The 14,767-nt window shown below is 39.6% G+C and overlaps 1 pseudogene; it reads right to left on the reverse strand.

Moving 5' to 3' along the window:
* Positions 1-11,905: 11,905 nt before the first annotated feature.
* Positions 11,906-14,767, reverse strand: part of LOC101419815 (6-phosphogluconate dehydrogenase, decarboxylating pseudogene) — a 35,679-nt pseudogene continuing 32,817 nt past the window's right edge.

Raw genomic sequence — 14,767 nt, forward strand, 5'->3', positions numbered from 1 at the left:
CCTTATAAGGAAAAAGAGTGAAAATTACAAAAAGTGTAATTAAGTTAAAAATCTCGAGAGGAGGCGTTTATCCCATATTACCCAGATGGACTCTAAATACAATTACATCTATCTTAGTAAGAGAAAGACAGACGGATGTTAGAAAAACACACACACACACACAACAAAGAGGATAAAGCACTGTGACCACAGAGGCAGAGATTGGAGTGGTGCAGTCACAAACCAAGAAATGCCTGGAAGCTGCAAGAAGCACAGTTTCTTCACTAGAGCCTTTGGAGGGAGAGCAATAGTGCTGACACCTGGATGTCAGACTTCTGACCCTCAGAACTGTTAAAGAATGAATTTCTGTAGTTTCAAGCCATCATGTTTGTAGCAATTATTTACTGCACCCTAGAAAACTAATACAACCATCGCCTCAAATATATATATATTTTGGAGTAAAGTCAATGAAGTTGCTCTGGTAAATGGAGACTGGCTTTATCTACAGCCAAATGGTATTCCAAAGATAGAACTTTTTCTTGCAGGATTTGAAAGCATCTGGGAAAATTAGAAAAACATGTTGCAACTCCAGGGCAGAAAAATAGCCTCTAATTACACACATAAACAAGATGAAACATAGCTCTGATCTGTTGAGTGAAATCTGTTAAATCAGCTCCTACACTCCGGTTTATTGGACTTACCCCACTCAGCTAACATGGAGTTGAAGAAGGTCAACCACCACACCAGGGAACCAAGAGTGCCTACAACTGAAAGCAGGAGGATTGCATCCAGCATCCATGTGGAATCTAAGCCCCCTCTTGATATAGATGTGGAGTGGACACAACCATTCCAAGGTACACAGGATGGAGGAATAGAGTATGGATTAGAGTGGACTTACCGATATTCTATTCATGAACTATTGTGATTAGTAATTGAAGAAAATGTGGCATTGGTGTGGAGAAAGTGGCCATGGTGGCTGCTGGGGGTAGGGAATGGGAGGAAGAGGTGAGATGTGGGGGTGTTTTTGGGACTTGGAGTTGTCCTGGGTGTTGCTCCAGGGACAGTTACCGGACATTGTATGTCTACCTACGGCCCACTGGGTGGACTGTGGGAGAGTGTGGGCTATACACCTTCAGGGTAGTACAAATAATTGGAAAGTTGGGAAAGATTTAGTAATAGGAGATAGCCTATAATTAAGAATTTTAATGGGAGGAAGATAATTTTGATATGTTACAGCACAAGGGAGGTGACTATGGAATAGCCAACTAAATATTGTAATAGGCAGTTAGACATACAGCACTGGAATTCTTGTAAGAACTCAAGGATTTGGTGTTTATTCATATGACAGTTGATGAACTTTAGATAATTTCTCCAAAGGAAAGGGTAGAGCAAGGATGATCTAGGATTCAGCCCTGGAAGCGATGCCTTTAGTTAGGAATGTCTTATAAGAGATAGTAAATTCTTGTAGGCTTAGCATTATGCTGTGCATTTAAGAGATTAAATAAATGTTGGTTAAAATAAAAGAAGGAAAAAAGAGATAAGTGGAATATTAAGGCAGAAGGAGAAAGTCAAGGAAGAGGAAAGCTGAGGGACAAAGACATGGAAAGGAAATAATGTAGCATAGCCATAAAGCTAAGTAGGAATTGCTTCAAGCAAGATTTCACATATCCTGGAGAAATTACGGAGAAAAAGGCCTGAGAGAAAGCAGGTTGCTTTAGCTAAACTGAGGTAATCAGTGATCTTTAAGGAGTCCTTTCTGGAGAATAATATCAACAGAAGCCAGATTTTCAACTGATAACGAAGACAGGAATAGTACAAAATAAAGGCAACAGCAATTTTGGTCCCTTCATTTGTTATTGGCTGGCGGATTAACTGGTGAATTGTTTCTTTTTCTGGATGAAGGGAAAATATGCACATTTAAAGTAAGAAGTTTCCTATGAAGAGAAGCGTTTGCATGAAGTATATCATGAAGTCATATATGAACGTAACCAACTTATGGTTCACCAAACCTGCTTGGTAAGGGGTTCTCACCACTACCACCACCACCCAACACATGTGCACACACACTCACTATCCCTCATGGCCTCACAAAATCATGAGAACAGATGAGATCTTATATTATTTGTTTAATTGTTGTGTCAACTTCAAATGCACTCTTCTGACATCTTTGCAATGCTGTGGCTGGGACTCTCTGAACTACCTGTTTTGCCTTTGCTCCCTGTTAAACTCTGTCAAGAGGGGACGAGCACTACTAGAAGACTGGCAAGCTGGAAGTGAAAGAAGACATAGGTTCCTTCCTGCCTGCATCTTATTGGTTTTCTCTTCTTGTCCACATCATCCTAGTAACACTTCTATATAGACACAGCAGCTATTCCAGTAGCAGCAATTTAATCCAGTTGCGTCCAGTTTGTAGATTTTTGTTTTGTTTTTAACACTTTCAGTCCAGACTTATAACCTTCTCTCAGAGACACAAGGACCAGCTGGGCTGCCTTCTCCTCCTCAAGGGTCTAGATCTAGCCCCAGGGAGAAGCTCCTTCAAGCTTCATAGTTTCAGAATGGTGCCCAGTCCAAAAGCTGGTAGCTGCTTCCTAGAACTGCTCCCTCCTGGGATACCTTAGTGTTCTCTGCTTACTTTTTAAACACTCTAATACCTTTAAACAATTATTTACATTAAATTCTCTGTTAAAATAACTGGAGTGGTTTCAAACTACTGACTGGACCCAGATTAATATGGTTTTCTAGCCAGTTGCCTTCCAGGCTTATTTCTTCCAAATAGGACAGGTAGTTCTCAGAGCAGTAACTGAGAGGCTCATTTCTATCCCCGGGAAGCCACTAAAGACCACTCTGCTAGTGCTACTGTGATACCTGACCACATGCGTTCTCCCAACTTTGTGGGAATCAAAGAGACTAAAACCTCCAGAAAAATCAACCTCTGAGAAAGACAACTGGAAAGAGTGTAAAATTAGTGTTGGGCTGGGAGTGGGAACAGGAATTGACTGCAAATGGGCACAGGTGATCTCTTGGGAATAAAGGAAATGTTCCAACACTGGATTGTGATGCTGGTCCATAAATGTACTAAAAATCATTGAACTATATACTTAGAATTAAAATGGGTGAATCAAACACTTAAGATGTATGAATGATCAATGAAGATTTTTAAAAATCCACTTCTGTAGACCAGTGAAGGATCCTTTTGATTGAAGACCATCATGGAGAGAACAAGAAAGTCATCGAGGCCAGGATTCTCATTCATGACAAGCCTCAAATTTGGATTTTGATGTTATCTCCAAATGAAATTTTACAGTCAAAGAGATATATCGAGAGGACTGAAAGAAAATGTTCAGCACCAATATTGTGAAAATACAATTTTTGTAATTCTGGGCACCCCCATCTCTGAGCTATTTGTCTTCAATGTCCAATAGATATATATCAGTAGAACAGAATTTCTCTTTGGTATCTGTCTTAGTTTCCCAGGGCTGCCATAACAAAGTCCATAAACTGGATGGCTTGAAACAGTAGAGACTCACAGTTCCGGAGACCAGAAGTTCTAACTCAAGAAACCAAGCAGGGTCATGCTCCTTCTGACACTTGTAGGGGAAATTCCTTTCTTGGTTCTTCTAGCTTCTGGTATTTACTGCCAATCCTTGGTATGACTTTGCTTGTAGATCCATCATTCACATCTCTGCTTCTCCATGTTCACGTTGCTTCTCCCCTGTTCTTGTCTGCATACAAATTCCACTCTTTTACAAGGACACCAGTCATACTGAATTAGAGCCCACCTTAATCCAGTTTGGCCTCATCTTAACTAGCCACATCTTCAAAAACTCTATTTCAAAATAAGGTCATATTCGCCATATGTTAGGTTGAATTATATACTCCAACAAACACATGTTCTTAATCTACATCCCTCAGGCTTCAGGTGTGAACCCATTTTAAGTAGGATATTTGCAGTTGTTATTTTTAGTTGAGGTGTGGCCACCTGATCAATAATCCATATTATTGAAGACCTTTATAAAGAGAACCCAGAAGTCACAGGGGCCAGAAAGGAGAATAAAACAGCATGTAATGTGAGACAGTGATACATGCAAAGGAACTTCAAGGAATGCTGGTAGTAAACTCCAGAATGCTATGGACTTTGGGAGAAAGCAACACTTGCCAATATTTTGGTTTTTGAATTTTCTCTAGCCTCAAAACCATGAGCCAAAATAAATTCCTGTAGTTAAGCCAAAACCAAATTGTAGGCTTGTTATAGCAATTCTAGCAAACTAAGACCAAGGTTGAGGACTTGAACATGTCTTTTGGAGGGACACAACTGAATCCATAACAGTATCCGAGCTTATCTCTAAGATGTTATAAGAAAAAAGGCACAGGGAAGCAGACTTGGCCCAATGGATAGGGTGTCCACCTACCACATGGGAGGTCCACGGTTCAAACCCCAGGCCTCCTTGACCCGTGTGGAGCTGGCCCATGCACAGTGCTGATGCACACAAGGAGTGCCCTGCCACGCAGGGGTGTCCCCCACGTGGGGCACGTGCAAGGAGTGCACCCCATAAGGAGAGCTGCCCAGCGCGAAATAAAGTGCAGCCTGCCCAGGAATGGTGGCGCACACACGGAGAGCTGACGCAGCAAGATGACTCAACAACAAAAAAAAGAAACACAGATTCCCGGGCCACAAACAACAACAGAAGTGGACAAAAAAAAGACCAGCAAACAAACACAGAGAACAGACAACTGGGGTGGAGGGGCGGGGGGACAAGGGGAGAGAAATAAATTTTAAAAAAGGCACAGGAGGGAAGTCCAGAAAGATAACACTTACTAAGCATCTAATATGGAATAGGCACCATAGTCTTTGCTTTACTCAAATTAATTCAATTTCATTTTTACAATAGTACTATGTGATGGGTCTTTTAACGCAATCATTTTACAGAGAAGAAAATTGGAGCACTCAAAAGTGAAATAATTTGCTCAAGGTCATGCATCCAGTAAATAGGATAGTTAGATTTATAATCCAGCTTTTTCTCACTTGAATTAGTCTTCCTATAAAATCTCGGTGCCTCCTTTAGGGCAGCATTTCTGAAGGTCAAAGATAATTCTTCAAGGTTATACCTTTGAATGAACAAGGATTAGTCAAATCAACCTATATAGCATGTAAGTGTTTAGGATTGTAGAAATTATGAGGGAGAAATCTTAAGGAGTAGGCAATCCACATTTTATTTTACGTTGGTATTTATAAATGTTGCAAAAGCTTCTATCAACCTCATACAAACTCTAAGTACTGCAGAAACACAATTCAATTTAATTTTGACTCTAACTCACTAGAGTTAGGCCAGACTCCTCAGGTACCATTTGTAAATTCAGGAGGTACAGGCGACCCTTCTGACTGATTACAAATTTGGGGGTTCCCACTGTCCCCTTGCATTCAGTAATTCACTAGAACTATGCAGAGAACTCATTGAAACCATTGTACCACAACAGTTAGAGTTTTATTTTAGTAAAAGGACACAAATGAGAAGAAGCCAAAAGAAGATATGCATGAGGCAAGTCTGGGAGAGTCTCAAACACAAGATTCCATGTCCTTTTCAGGTATAGTCATTGGAGTCAGAACATCTCACCCTCACAACACATTAATGTATCTTATCAATCCAGGAAGCTCACTGAAGCTTTGAATGTCCAGAGTTTAAGTGGAGTTTCCTTATGTAGGCATTATTGATAGAATCAATGCCCACTTGGTTGAATTCAATTTCCCACTCCTCCCTTCCATCCCTTCCCACCCCAGGGGTCTGAGAGATCAAATTCAGGCTGACAGGAAGTGGCTTAAAGCCCCAACCCCCTAATCACATGATTGGTCCTTCAGGTGTGGCCTGCTTCCCTCCCTAAAACTGCGTGAGTGGCTGGCCCCACCCTCCCATCTCCTTGGCATACGAATTATCAGGTCTAGTCCCAGGACCATTGGGAAGAACAGAAGCACTCCTATTATGGGAAATTCCAAGGTAGAAGTCACTCCCCTGGGGACAAAGATCAATCAAATTTTAATTATGCTATAGTGTAATATAAAATAATGCAATATACAGTACAAAAAGAACAAGTTTCTTTTTCCAGGTTTCTTTAGGTCCCTTTTGAATCAAATGCTTAGCAATATTTTTGTACTATGTTTTGTACTGTGCTGTGCTGAAAAGTGGTAAACCCTCAGGAAATACATCTCTTTTATTCCAAACCTAAGGAAACAATGTTGTGCATTTTGTCTTTGGTAATCCCTAAGGTTGGGACCACACATTTAAAGTTGGTGTTCCCCTGGGCTCACCCAAGCCAAGACAACAAACTTTAAAAATACATCTGAGGATCAAAACGCATCTTTTCAACGAAGAAAACCAAAAGAAGGCAGAAATAGTGTTTTTAAATTTTTTAACTATTTGGGGAAGTTATCAGAGCTTGTTTGTGCTTACTGCATTGAAATTAACTTTGCCATCTTTTAAAACAGAGGAGAGAAAATCAGCTAAACTCATTTATGTGTGAAGTACAACTATTAAAAATTTTATGCAGAATTTCGAAAGAGTATTTATGCCCGTATTGTGATTTAAGCTATATGTACCCCAGAAAAATATGTTCTTAAGTTTGGTCCATTCTTCTGAGTGCAAACCCATTCTGAGTAGGACATTTTATAAGGTTGTTTCAGTTAAGGTGTGGGCCATCTCAATCAGGATTATTTCTGTGGTTTTTGGTTTTTTTAATATTTTTTATTTTTAAAAAAAGTTTAGGTTATGTAAAAGTTACATTGAAAATATAGGGGATTCCAAATACCCCTCCCTCCCCCCTCACCCTTTCCCCCATTAACATCTTTCATTAGTTTGGTACATTTGTTACAAATGATGAACACATATTGAAGCATTGCTACTAACCATGGTCTATAGTTTACATTATGGTTCACATTTTGCAGTGCACAATTTTATAGGTTTTGACAAAATGTGTGATGGCCTGTATCCTTGCTTCAATATGATGCAGAACGACTCCAATGTCCCCAAAACACCCCATGTTACACCTATTTTTCCCTCTCCTCCCCTCAGAACCTGTGTTGAACACTGTTTCTATATCAATGTTAGAAGCTCTTCCATTACTAGAACAATAAGTCTGCTTTGGTTCATTGTTGCATTTCCCCCTTATGTTTGTTTATTCTTCAATGTTGAGGATTTAGGGATGGTAATGCCTACTCTGCTTCCAGTTGAGAGGGGGCTCAGATCCCATGGGACAGATGGATGGAACCATTTTGCTTACAGCTGTAGATACACTCCAATTTTGGGGTTGGTTGTTGCTCATTATCATTCTTTTGTTAGTTGTCCTGGGTAAGTCCAATGAACTGAAAAATAGGTGTGTTGGCTACAGCTCTGCTGAGATTCAGGGCTCAACTGGCATATGAACACATTGACGATTTAAGTCTCTGGGAAGGATGTGTCATAATCTTAACACGGGATTTCATTATAAGCAAAATGAAAGTCAGACAGGAGAGAAAGCCACAGGAAGCAAGAAGCTGAAACAGAAAGCAGAAGAGAAGGAAGAGACAAGGAGACACTGCCAAGTGCCTTGCCATGAGACAAGGATTGCCAGCAGCTAGCCTCAGAATTCCATAGTCTTCAGGAAGAAATCGCCTTGATAATGCCTTGATTTGGACATTTTCCTGGCTTCCCTGAGCCATTTCTTTTCATGAGCAAATAAATTCCCATTGTTTAACCCAACCCATTTGATGGTACTTATTTCAGCAGCCTAGGAAACTAAAACAGTCCCCAATCCCAATATTTTGCCGATAATGGGAATAATTTTACATCTTACCATCAAAAAAATGTTATTTAGTTTGTTAATATAGATTATGATCAAAACTGGCATTAATTAAAACATTTTAAGTCATGGGGAAAGGGCATAAAGGCCAAGTCTACTCGATGGTTCATTCTTTAAAAACATCATTTATGGGAACGAATGTATCTCAGTGGTTGAGCACCTGCTTCCCACGTATGAAGTCCTAGGTTCAATCCCCGGTACCTCCTAAAACAAAAAAGATCATTTGGGGGAACTAAAGGTCACTGTGATATAATCTCAATGGCACACAATATATAAGTTTTCATATTATCCACCTTAGGTAAGGAAAGTAGTGATAATACTATAGCCATGAGGTTTATCTGAGAGTGGTAGAATACATTACCACTGAAAAATAAATCACTTTTTAAAAGAAAATACTGTCAATCTTTATCTCAGAGAAGTTGACTAAGAAGTTGGGGGAATAGATAAAGGAATTTTTGCTTCATATTATTCTGTACTTAAACTTTAAAGAAAATACTTAAACTTTTATTTTATCATAAGGGTACATTGCTTTTTTTTTTACAAGAATAAAGCAATTACCTTAAAAAGGGATTATTTCAAAATTTTCAAAAGAACAAAAATGACTTGGAAAAAGTCACATAATTTTTAAATAAATTTTCCATTACAGGTACATAATACAACCACAGGAGACAATGCTCCCTAGGGTAAAATTGCAATTATCATTAAAAATGAAATAAGCAGTTTTTTAACGCCGAGAGAAACAAAATACTGAGTATGTGCCCTATGGCCTTTGAGTAAACCAGTGATACTCAAAGTACCCATTCCCCAGCCTGTGCCAGAACATAAATTAATTCACTGCTTTCTTCTTTGAGAAAGTCTTGCTACCAAAGACAAAAACAAACAAAACCAGATGAACTAGAAAGTGTGCCTAAGGGCTAAATTGATTTGCATTTTAGTACAAGGTGGTAACAAACAGTTGGTCAACCAGAGATCACACATGAAGCCTACACACACACAAAAAAAAAAAACAAATGGAAAGAGGAAGGTTTAGATTGTGAGTGAGTCAGGATTCAGCATGGAAACGGAAATCACTGCAGAAGTTTCAAGCAGAAAAGGATTTAATACAGGGAACTCAGTGCATACAGAAATGTTGGAAGAATGGGCATCATGTAAGAAACCGCCACTGGCTGATTTAAACTTCCACCGTAACTGCCATCCAGAGATCAGCAAGTTACAATTGTGACCACTGCCCCTTAACATTCATGAAGCAGGTGACTGGGTAGAGGAATGCGACTCTGGCCAATGTAATAGCCTCTAACCCTTAAGACCTTGCTTGCTGGCTGAAAATATCCTCTACTTTTCTTCTGCATTCCGCATAGCATGCTAATGCATCTAATTGGAATAATCTATCTTACAACCAGAACCCTAGCTTCAAGAATGTCTGGGACATATATATCATCATAAGCTTTTCAGCCACAAACAGAATAAAGAAGACTTCTAGCAGAGTGTGAAAATAGACATTGAGTACCAACTGATGATGTATAGCCTGGAAAAGAGAAATAGTGTAGAAATGAGATTTCAAATAAGTGCAGGAATAATTAAATTTATTCTAGCTTGTGCTGAAAATAGGCTGGAAAATTTCTGATCTGTCCTGACTCATCTCCTTAAAGAGGTGTTTATGGGGATCCACCCCTTTGGGTTGAGATCAGTATGTTTTGAATATGTTCTTTCTGGGGCCCTGGCTGAAGGAGCAGTAGATATGTGATTCTTCTCATGGTGATAAACCCAAACTGTACAGAACATATAAGGCCTTATATTGCATCTACTAATATCCCATTGTCCAAGGTAAGTCACATGACCATCCCCAATCTCAATGGCACATACTCCCTGCCCACAGTGGAAAAGGTACTACAATATTACACAGCAAATGATGTGGATCTGCAATAACATGGTATTGAATCATTGGAACCAATAACCCAAACTGCACAATCTCCAAAGTCCTTCTCAATGCTGCAATTTTGCATTTTGTAATCTAATGACATCCAATCACGAGGACGGGTGAACTCCCTGAAGTCTCCATTTATCTACTTTCTCTCCTCCCCAAAAGTCCACTCATAGTTAATCCCAAACTTAGTATTTTCTTTTCCCCTTCTACCTCAATGGAAGAGTTATCCCTCTCTCCAACCGAGAGACATTCCCAAACTCATTTCTGAATTTTAACCCCTCCTACTGACTCAGAAACTTTGATTCATGCTTACTTCCTCTTCTCTTCTAAGATTTTTACCCTGGCTCAAATATTAGGACTATGATCTTGAAAATAAAAGCTCTCCCAAGACTTCGTATCTCCACTAGGTAGCATCATCTTCTTGCTTTCAAATTTCATATAGATATATTTATCCACTGCCTCTACTTCTTCCCTCTCCATTCACTCTGCTGCACACTGAAATCTGACCAAAACTGCTCACAGAAGAATGAATGAGATCATATTTGCCGAATTTGCTCTTTCTTGTTGGAGGGTTTGATGAGGCATGATAAAAATCTCTCCTCCTTCCTGCTTGAGTGCTGCATGAAATAAGAAAAGGAAAAAAGGACAGAGCTAATATTGAATAATGTGGCTTAGGTGTGAGACCCGAATGAGCATATTAACTACCTACCCCCACAGGACCAGTCAATCTGAGAAAAAGTTTGAGTCTGAAGGCACCTTACCCAGGCTACCTCATGTCCAAGGTAGCATAGGAAGGAGAAAGAGTTCAAATCCCACCCTGCCTCAGTAACTAATAGTTAAGTGCCAGTCAAGAAAAATAGAACCATAGCAAATATCTAAGATCCAAGAAAGGGATGAGGAAAGAGATACAGAGTGTATGAGGGAAGTTGCCCTTCAGGAAAATGAAAGGGCTAGAGGAGAGATGTCCCTCAGAGTTAATTTTCAGGCCTTTAATTTACTGAAGCTTTCTGAGATATTTACCCTATTTTCCCTTCCTTCCCCTAGAAAAACTTTATTTACCTTAAGTTCCAAGAAATTAATTTTTCCAGATTTTCTTTTTAATACTGATAGGCCCTGTATTGTCTTCTTAATGGGGTGTTTGCAAGGGTACTGCCCTGTTTTCCCATTCTACATGGTGTCCCTTGGAAATCCCATCCACTCCTGTAACTTTTGCTGTCACTCATGTGCCAAAGATCCATATAGCTGGATACTTATCTTCCTTCTAGGCATTTCAACTCAAGGATGCCTGTATGCATCTCAAGTGCAAAATGTCAAAATACATTGGTCTTTTTCCCCAGAGCAAACTTTTTCTTCTATCATCTTGGCCTTGGGGGGTAGTACTAATATTCGCCTGGTCTCCCAAGCGAGAACTCTTAAGAAACAACCCAGACTCCTCTCTTTTTTTTCCCCTTCCTCTACCCTCCCTACCACATTACTAGGTCCAGTGAATTTTATTTCCTAAATATCTTTCAAACCAGTCTCCTCTTCTTTTCCATTGCCCCTGTTGTGTGAACTCCCAGTATTCCTTCAAATCGAATCTACTATAAAATTTCCTCAACTATTGTACCCAATTTCAACCCTTCCTGTTTTGGGTTGTCACAGGGTTGTTGACTTTAGTTTTTTTTGTTTGTTTATTTGGTTTGGTTTTGTTTGCACCTGCCTAACATCAATTACCATTTCTTTTGTTAATGGCACCCTGATTTTTAAAAAGCATATAATATAGCTTTTATTAAGTAGAAGAAAAAGGCATTGGCCTACATGATACAAAGTTTGGTCAAATTCCAACAAAAACCCTTCCATCTATGTGATCAGGGTTGCCACCTCTATCAGGGAAACCTACGCTGCCTCCCTGACCCAAAAGGACTTGTGGAAGATGACTATCTCAGGAATGAATTCACCACAGCCACAGAAATAAATCCTCAATTCAAGAGGCAAGTCCCAGGAGGCAAGGAGAGAGGACATAATAAATCTCACAGAACTACTTTACAAATAAATTCTGTGTGACTTCTTTAGTCGTCTCTTATAAAACTTTACTTTAAAAGATTGAGCAGAAAGTAGGGCAGAGGGCCATGTAATCAGTGTTGTGTGGCAAATGGAATGCTCCAGTCTATGGATAGTGAGTAGCAGAAAGTCTGATTAGGCATTTTAGGAAGTGGACAACATGCTGCCACCATGGCCCGTCCAGTTAGAGTGGAAAAACTGCCCCGGGCTGGCTAAGAGCTCATAGTTATGAGCGCCAAAGTAATCTCACCAGGACTGGCAGCAGCTTATGGGTATCGGAGTGCCTGTCTGGATGCCAGTGTTAATGGCCTGGAGTCCTGTCAGTTTTCAACAGCAGACTTAAATAAGCCATCTAGGAGTAGATTCTGAAGTTCTGGGTTACAATCATATACGTCTTTTATCTTCCCTAGGAATATACTTCTGATAATGCAGCCTCCCCTCCAGAGCAGGGCAATGCCACTGTAGTTGAGAGTCCTGCCAAATGTCGTGGCTGCCTGTCTTAGAAGCATAAAGCCTTGAGCATAAGAGATAATCTTGGAAGCATAGAGAGCCTTCTAAATGTCCTCCAAGATGATTAGCACCTTGAAACTGGATCTTTTGGGGACCCCTCAGCTTTTTGCTAGCTTTTATCCTCTCGTCCTTCAGGAATGACAATCCGTGTGCAAAGACAGCTTCTCCAATTAGGGTAACAGGAACCCTGTACTTCAAGGAATGAGAAAGCAGTCTACTTCCCAGTGTCTTTCTACCACACACTGTGCCTGATCTTTGGCAGCAGCAGGTGTTTGCCATCAGTATCTTGGAACTTCAGAATATTGGCTATGTTTTCTATCAGGAATGAGTCTAGCTCTGTCTTATTCCGTTCTTCACATGCCTTCACAATCTCATTATGCTCCATGCCCGGACATACTTCATCAAGTGTTAAGCCCCACAGATGAGCTGCATATTGCCATAAGTGATCCCATTGTGCACCATCTTCACAAAGTGTCCTGCTCCTTCCCCTTCCCCCAGTCACAGCAGGGTTCTCTGGTTCCTAGTTCTGTAGCAATACCTTGGAAGATTGTGTTGATGTGGGGCCAAGTCCAATTTTGCTGAATGAATATAAGGTACTAGTGTGCATTTTCTTTTAAGAATAATATTTTCAAATGTGAAGTGAGATGTGATTTATAAGACAGGTCTCTATTTACAGGAATGTTTGAGTAACCAAAGCTTCCTATTGTTTAATAATGTTGGAGAATGGCCTACCATTTAGTGATCTACCATTCAATTAGCCCCAATCAAACAGTGTTAGGGTTATAGTGGGTGTGTTGAGCAAAAACAAGGTAATTTGCTTCAGGTGACTTCACTCTATAGATGCTCCTGCACACCATAATGCCTTTGAAGCCCAGATCAGAGCTCCTTCACTCTTTTCAGAACCACTATTTTTACTTTGAACTCTAAAGTAGGAGGACTATGTATAAGGCAATGAGACAACTGTCTCTGACAAGGCCATTGGCATGGGACCCAAGCTTGGCCACTTAGGCACTCCCCTAGTTTAAATCTAGAGCAGCAGGATACAAAAACTATCAAGGGGGGAGAGGAAGAAAAAATTGCTCTAGAGGTCCATGAGCTCCTGCTTCCTAGATTCCATAAACTATGCTGATGCCCTTGTGGCCATCTGTTTCTTCACCTTGTCATAAATTTCTCTTTTCTTTAGGTTGGCCATGGTCAGGGTCTTGCCTGAATTCTGTACAGTTACCTCTGTCTTTCCTCCCCAACCCTCCTGTTCTTCCACCTGCCACCAATTTCTTCACTACACTCTTTCCAGTTCCTGAAGATTTAGCTCAGACCTCTGCATGCCCATGTCCCTCTATGCACTCTTCCATCACTTCACACTTAATAAAGTGTCTATAGTCGATATATTTCTCTATTTCCCCACAAGATAGTGACCTCCATGAGGTACAGACTGTCACCTTTTTCTCCTTTTCTCCAGTGCATCACACCACATCTAAATCATGCTCAATTTTTTTTTAAAGTTGACTTAAAGAGAAACTCTAAAAATTGATGACTAGAGCTATTAAGGATCAAGGGTGATATCTCCATTTAAATCTTTGGGGATCTTCCAAATTTGGTATACATGTTTTTCACTGAAGAAGGAAGGAGATTTGTTTAAATAGATTATATTAATAATATTATTGGTGATGTCACCAAAGGTCGACAGGCTATGATCCACATTTTCTAATCATTCCTACACTCTTTTGGTTTGCTTTGTGGAAGTTCTACATCATCATGTACTTTGTCCATATGCTGAAATCTTCTCAATGTTAACCTCAATCAGAAGTTTGGGGGGACATATCTTAGTAATAAAAATCTACATACATAATTCACTATACTAGATGTTATAGAAGAGTCCCTGACTTGCTCAGAATTCCCCAATGTGGCAAATGAATATAAAATACCAGTGTACAGTTACTTAAAACTATTTTCAATTGGTGACCTATGTATGATATGACAGGTGTTCATAACCAAAATATTTGATTAACCAAACAATTGTTTAATGGTGAACAGAGTGACAGTATGGTTGAGGATTAGGGAATTAAAGAAGAGTGAAGAATTCATTTTAAAAGAAATTCATCAAACTGGAGGACCTATGATTCTTTGGTTTTTCCTTCTTGGTCACTAGTAATATTTTAATATCCTCAGAACTCAGTTGTTTAGCTTCTATGAGTTTTGTGTTAAGTGAACATGGTTGCTTTGAGTACTATTGTCTCTATAATAATATCTCAGTTAATGAAACATACTACCTAAGCTTATGCTATACAAATTTGTGCTTTCATCTCTAATTCCCTCTGAAAGACTTTTCTATCAAAGTAACAGTTACCTTAGATGTGTTCAAAACCAACTAAACATAAAACATTCACTTTAGTCTATCACACATCACTTCGTCCACCTTATAAACTGGAAAAAGTCCTTTGGTTTGAAAGCTTTGCCAGTATTTGAGAAAGTAAATCACTTTCAAGT

This window comes from Dasypus novemcinctus, chromosome 8 (genome assembly GCF_030445035.2).
Source record: "Dasypus novemcinctus isolate mDasNov1 chromosome 8, mDasNov1.1.hap2, whole genome shotgun sequence".
Lineage (NCBI taxonomy): Eukaryota > Metazoa > Chordata > Mammalia > Cingulata > Dasypodidae > Dasypus > Dasypus novemcinctus.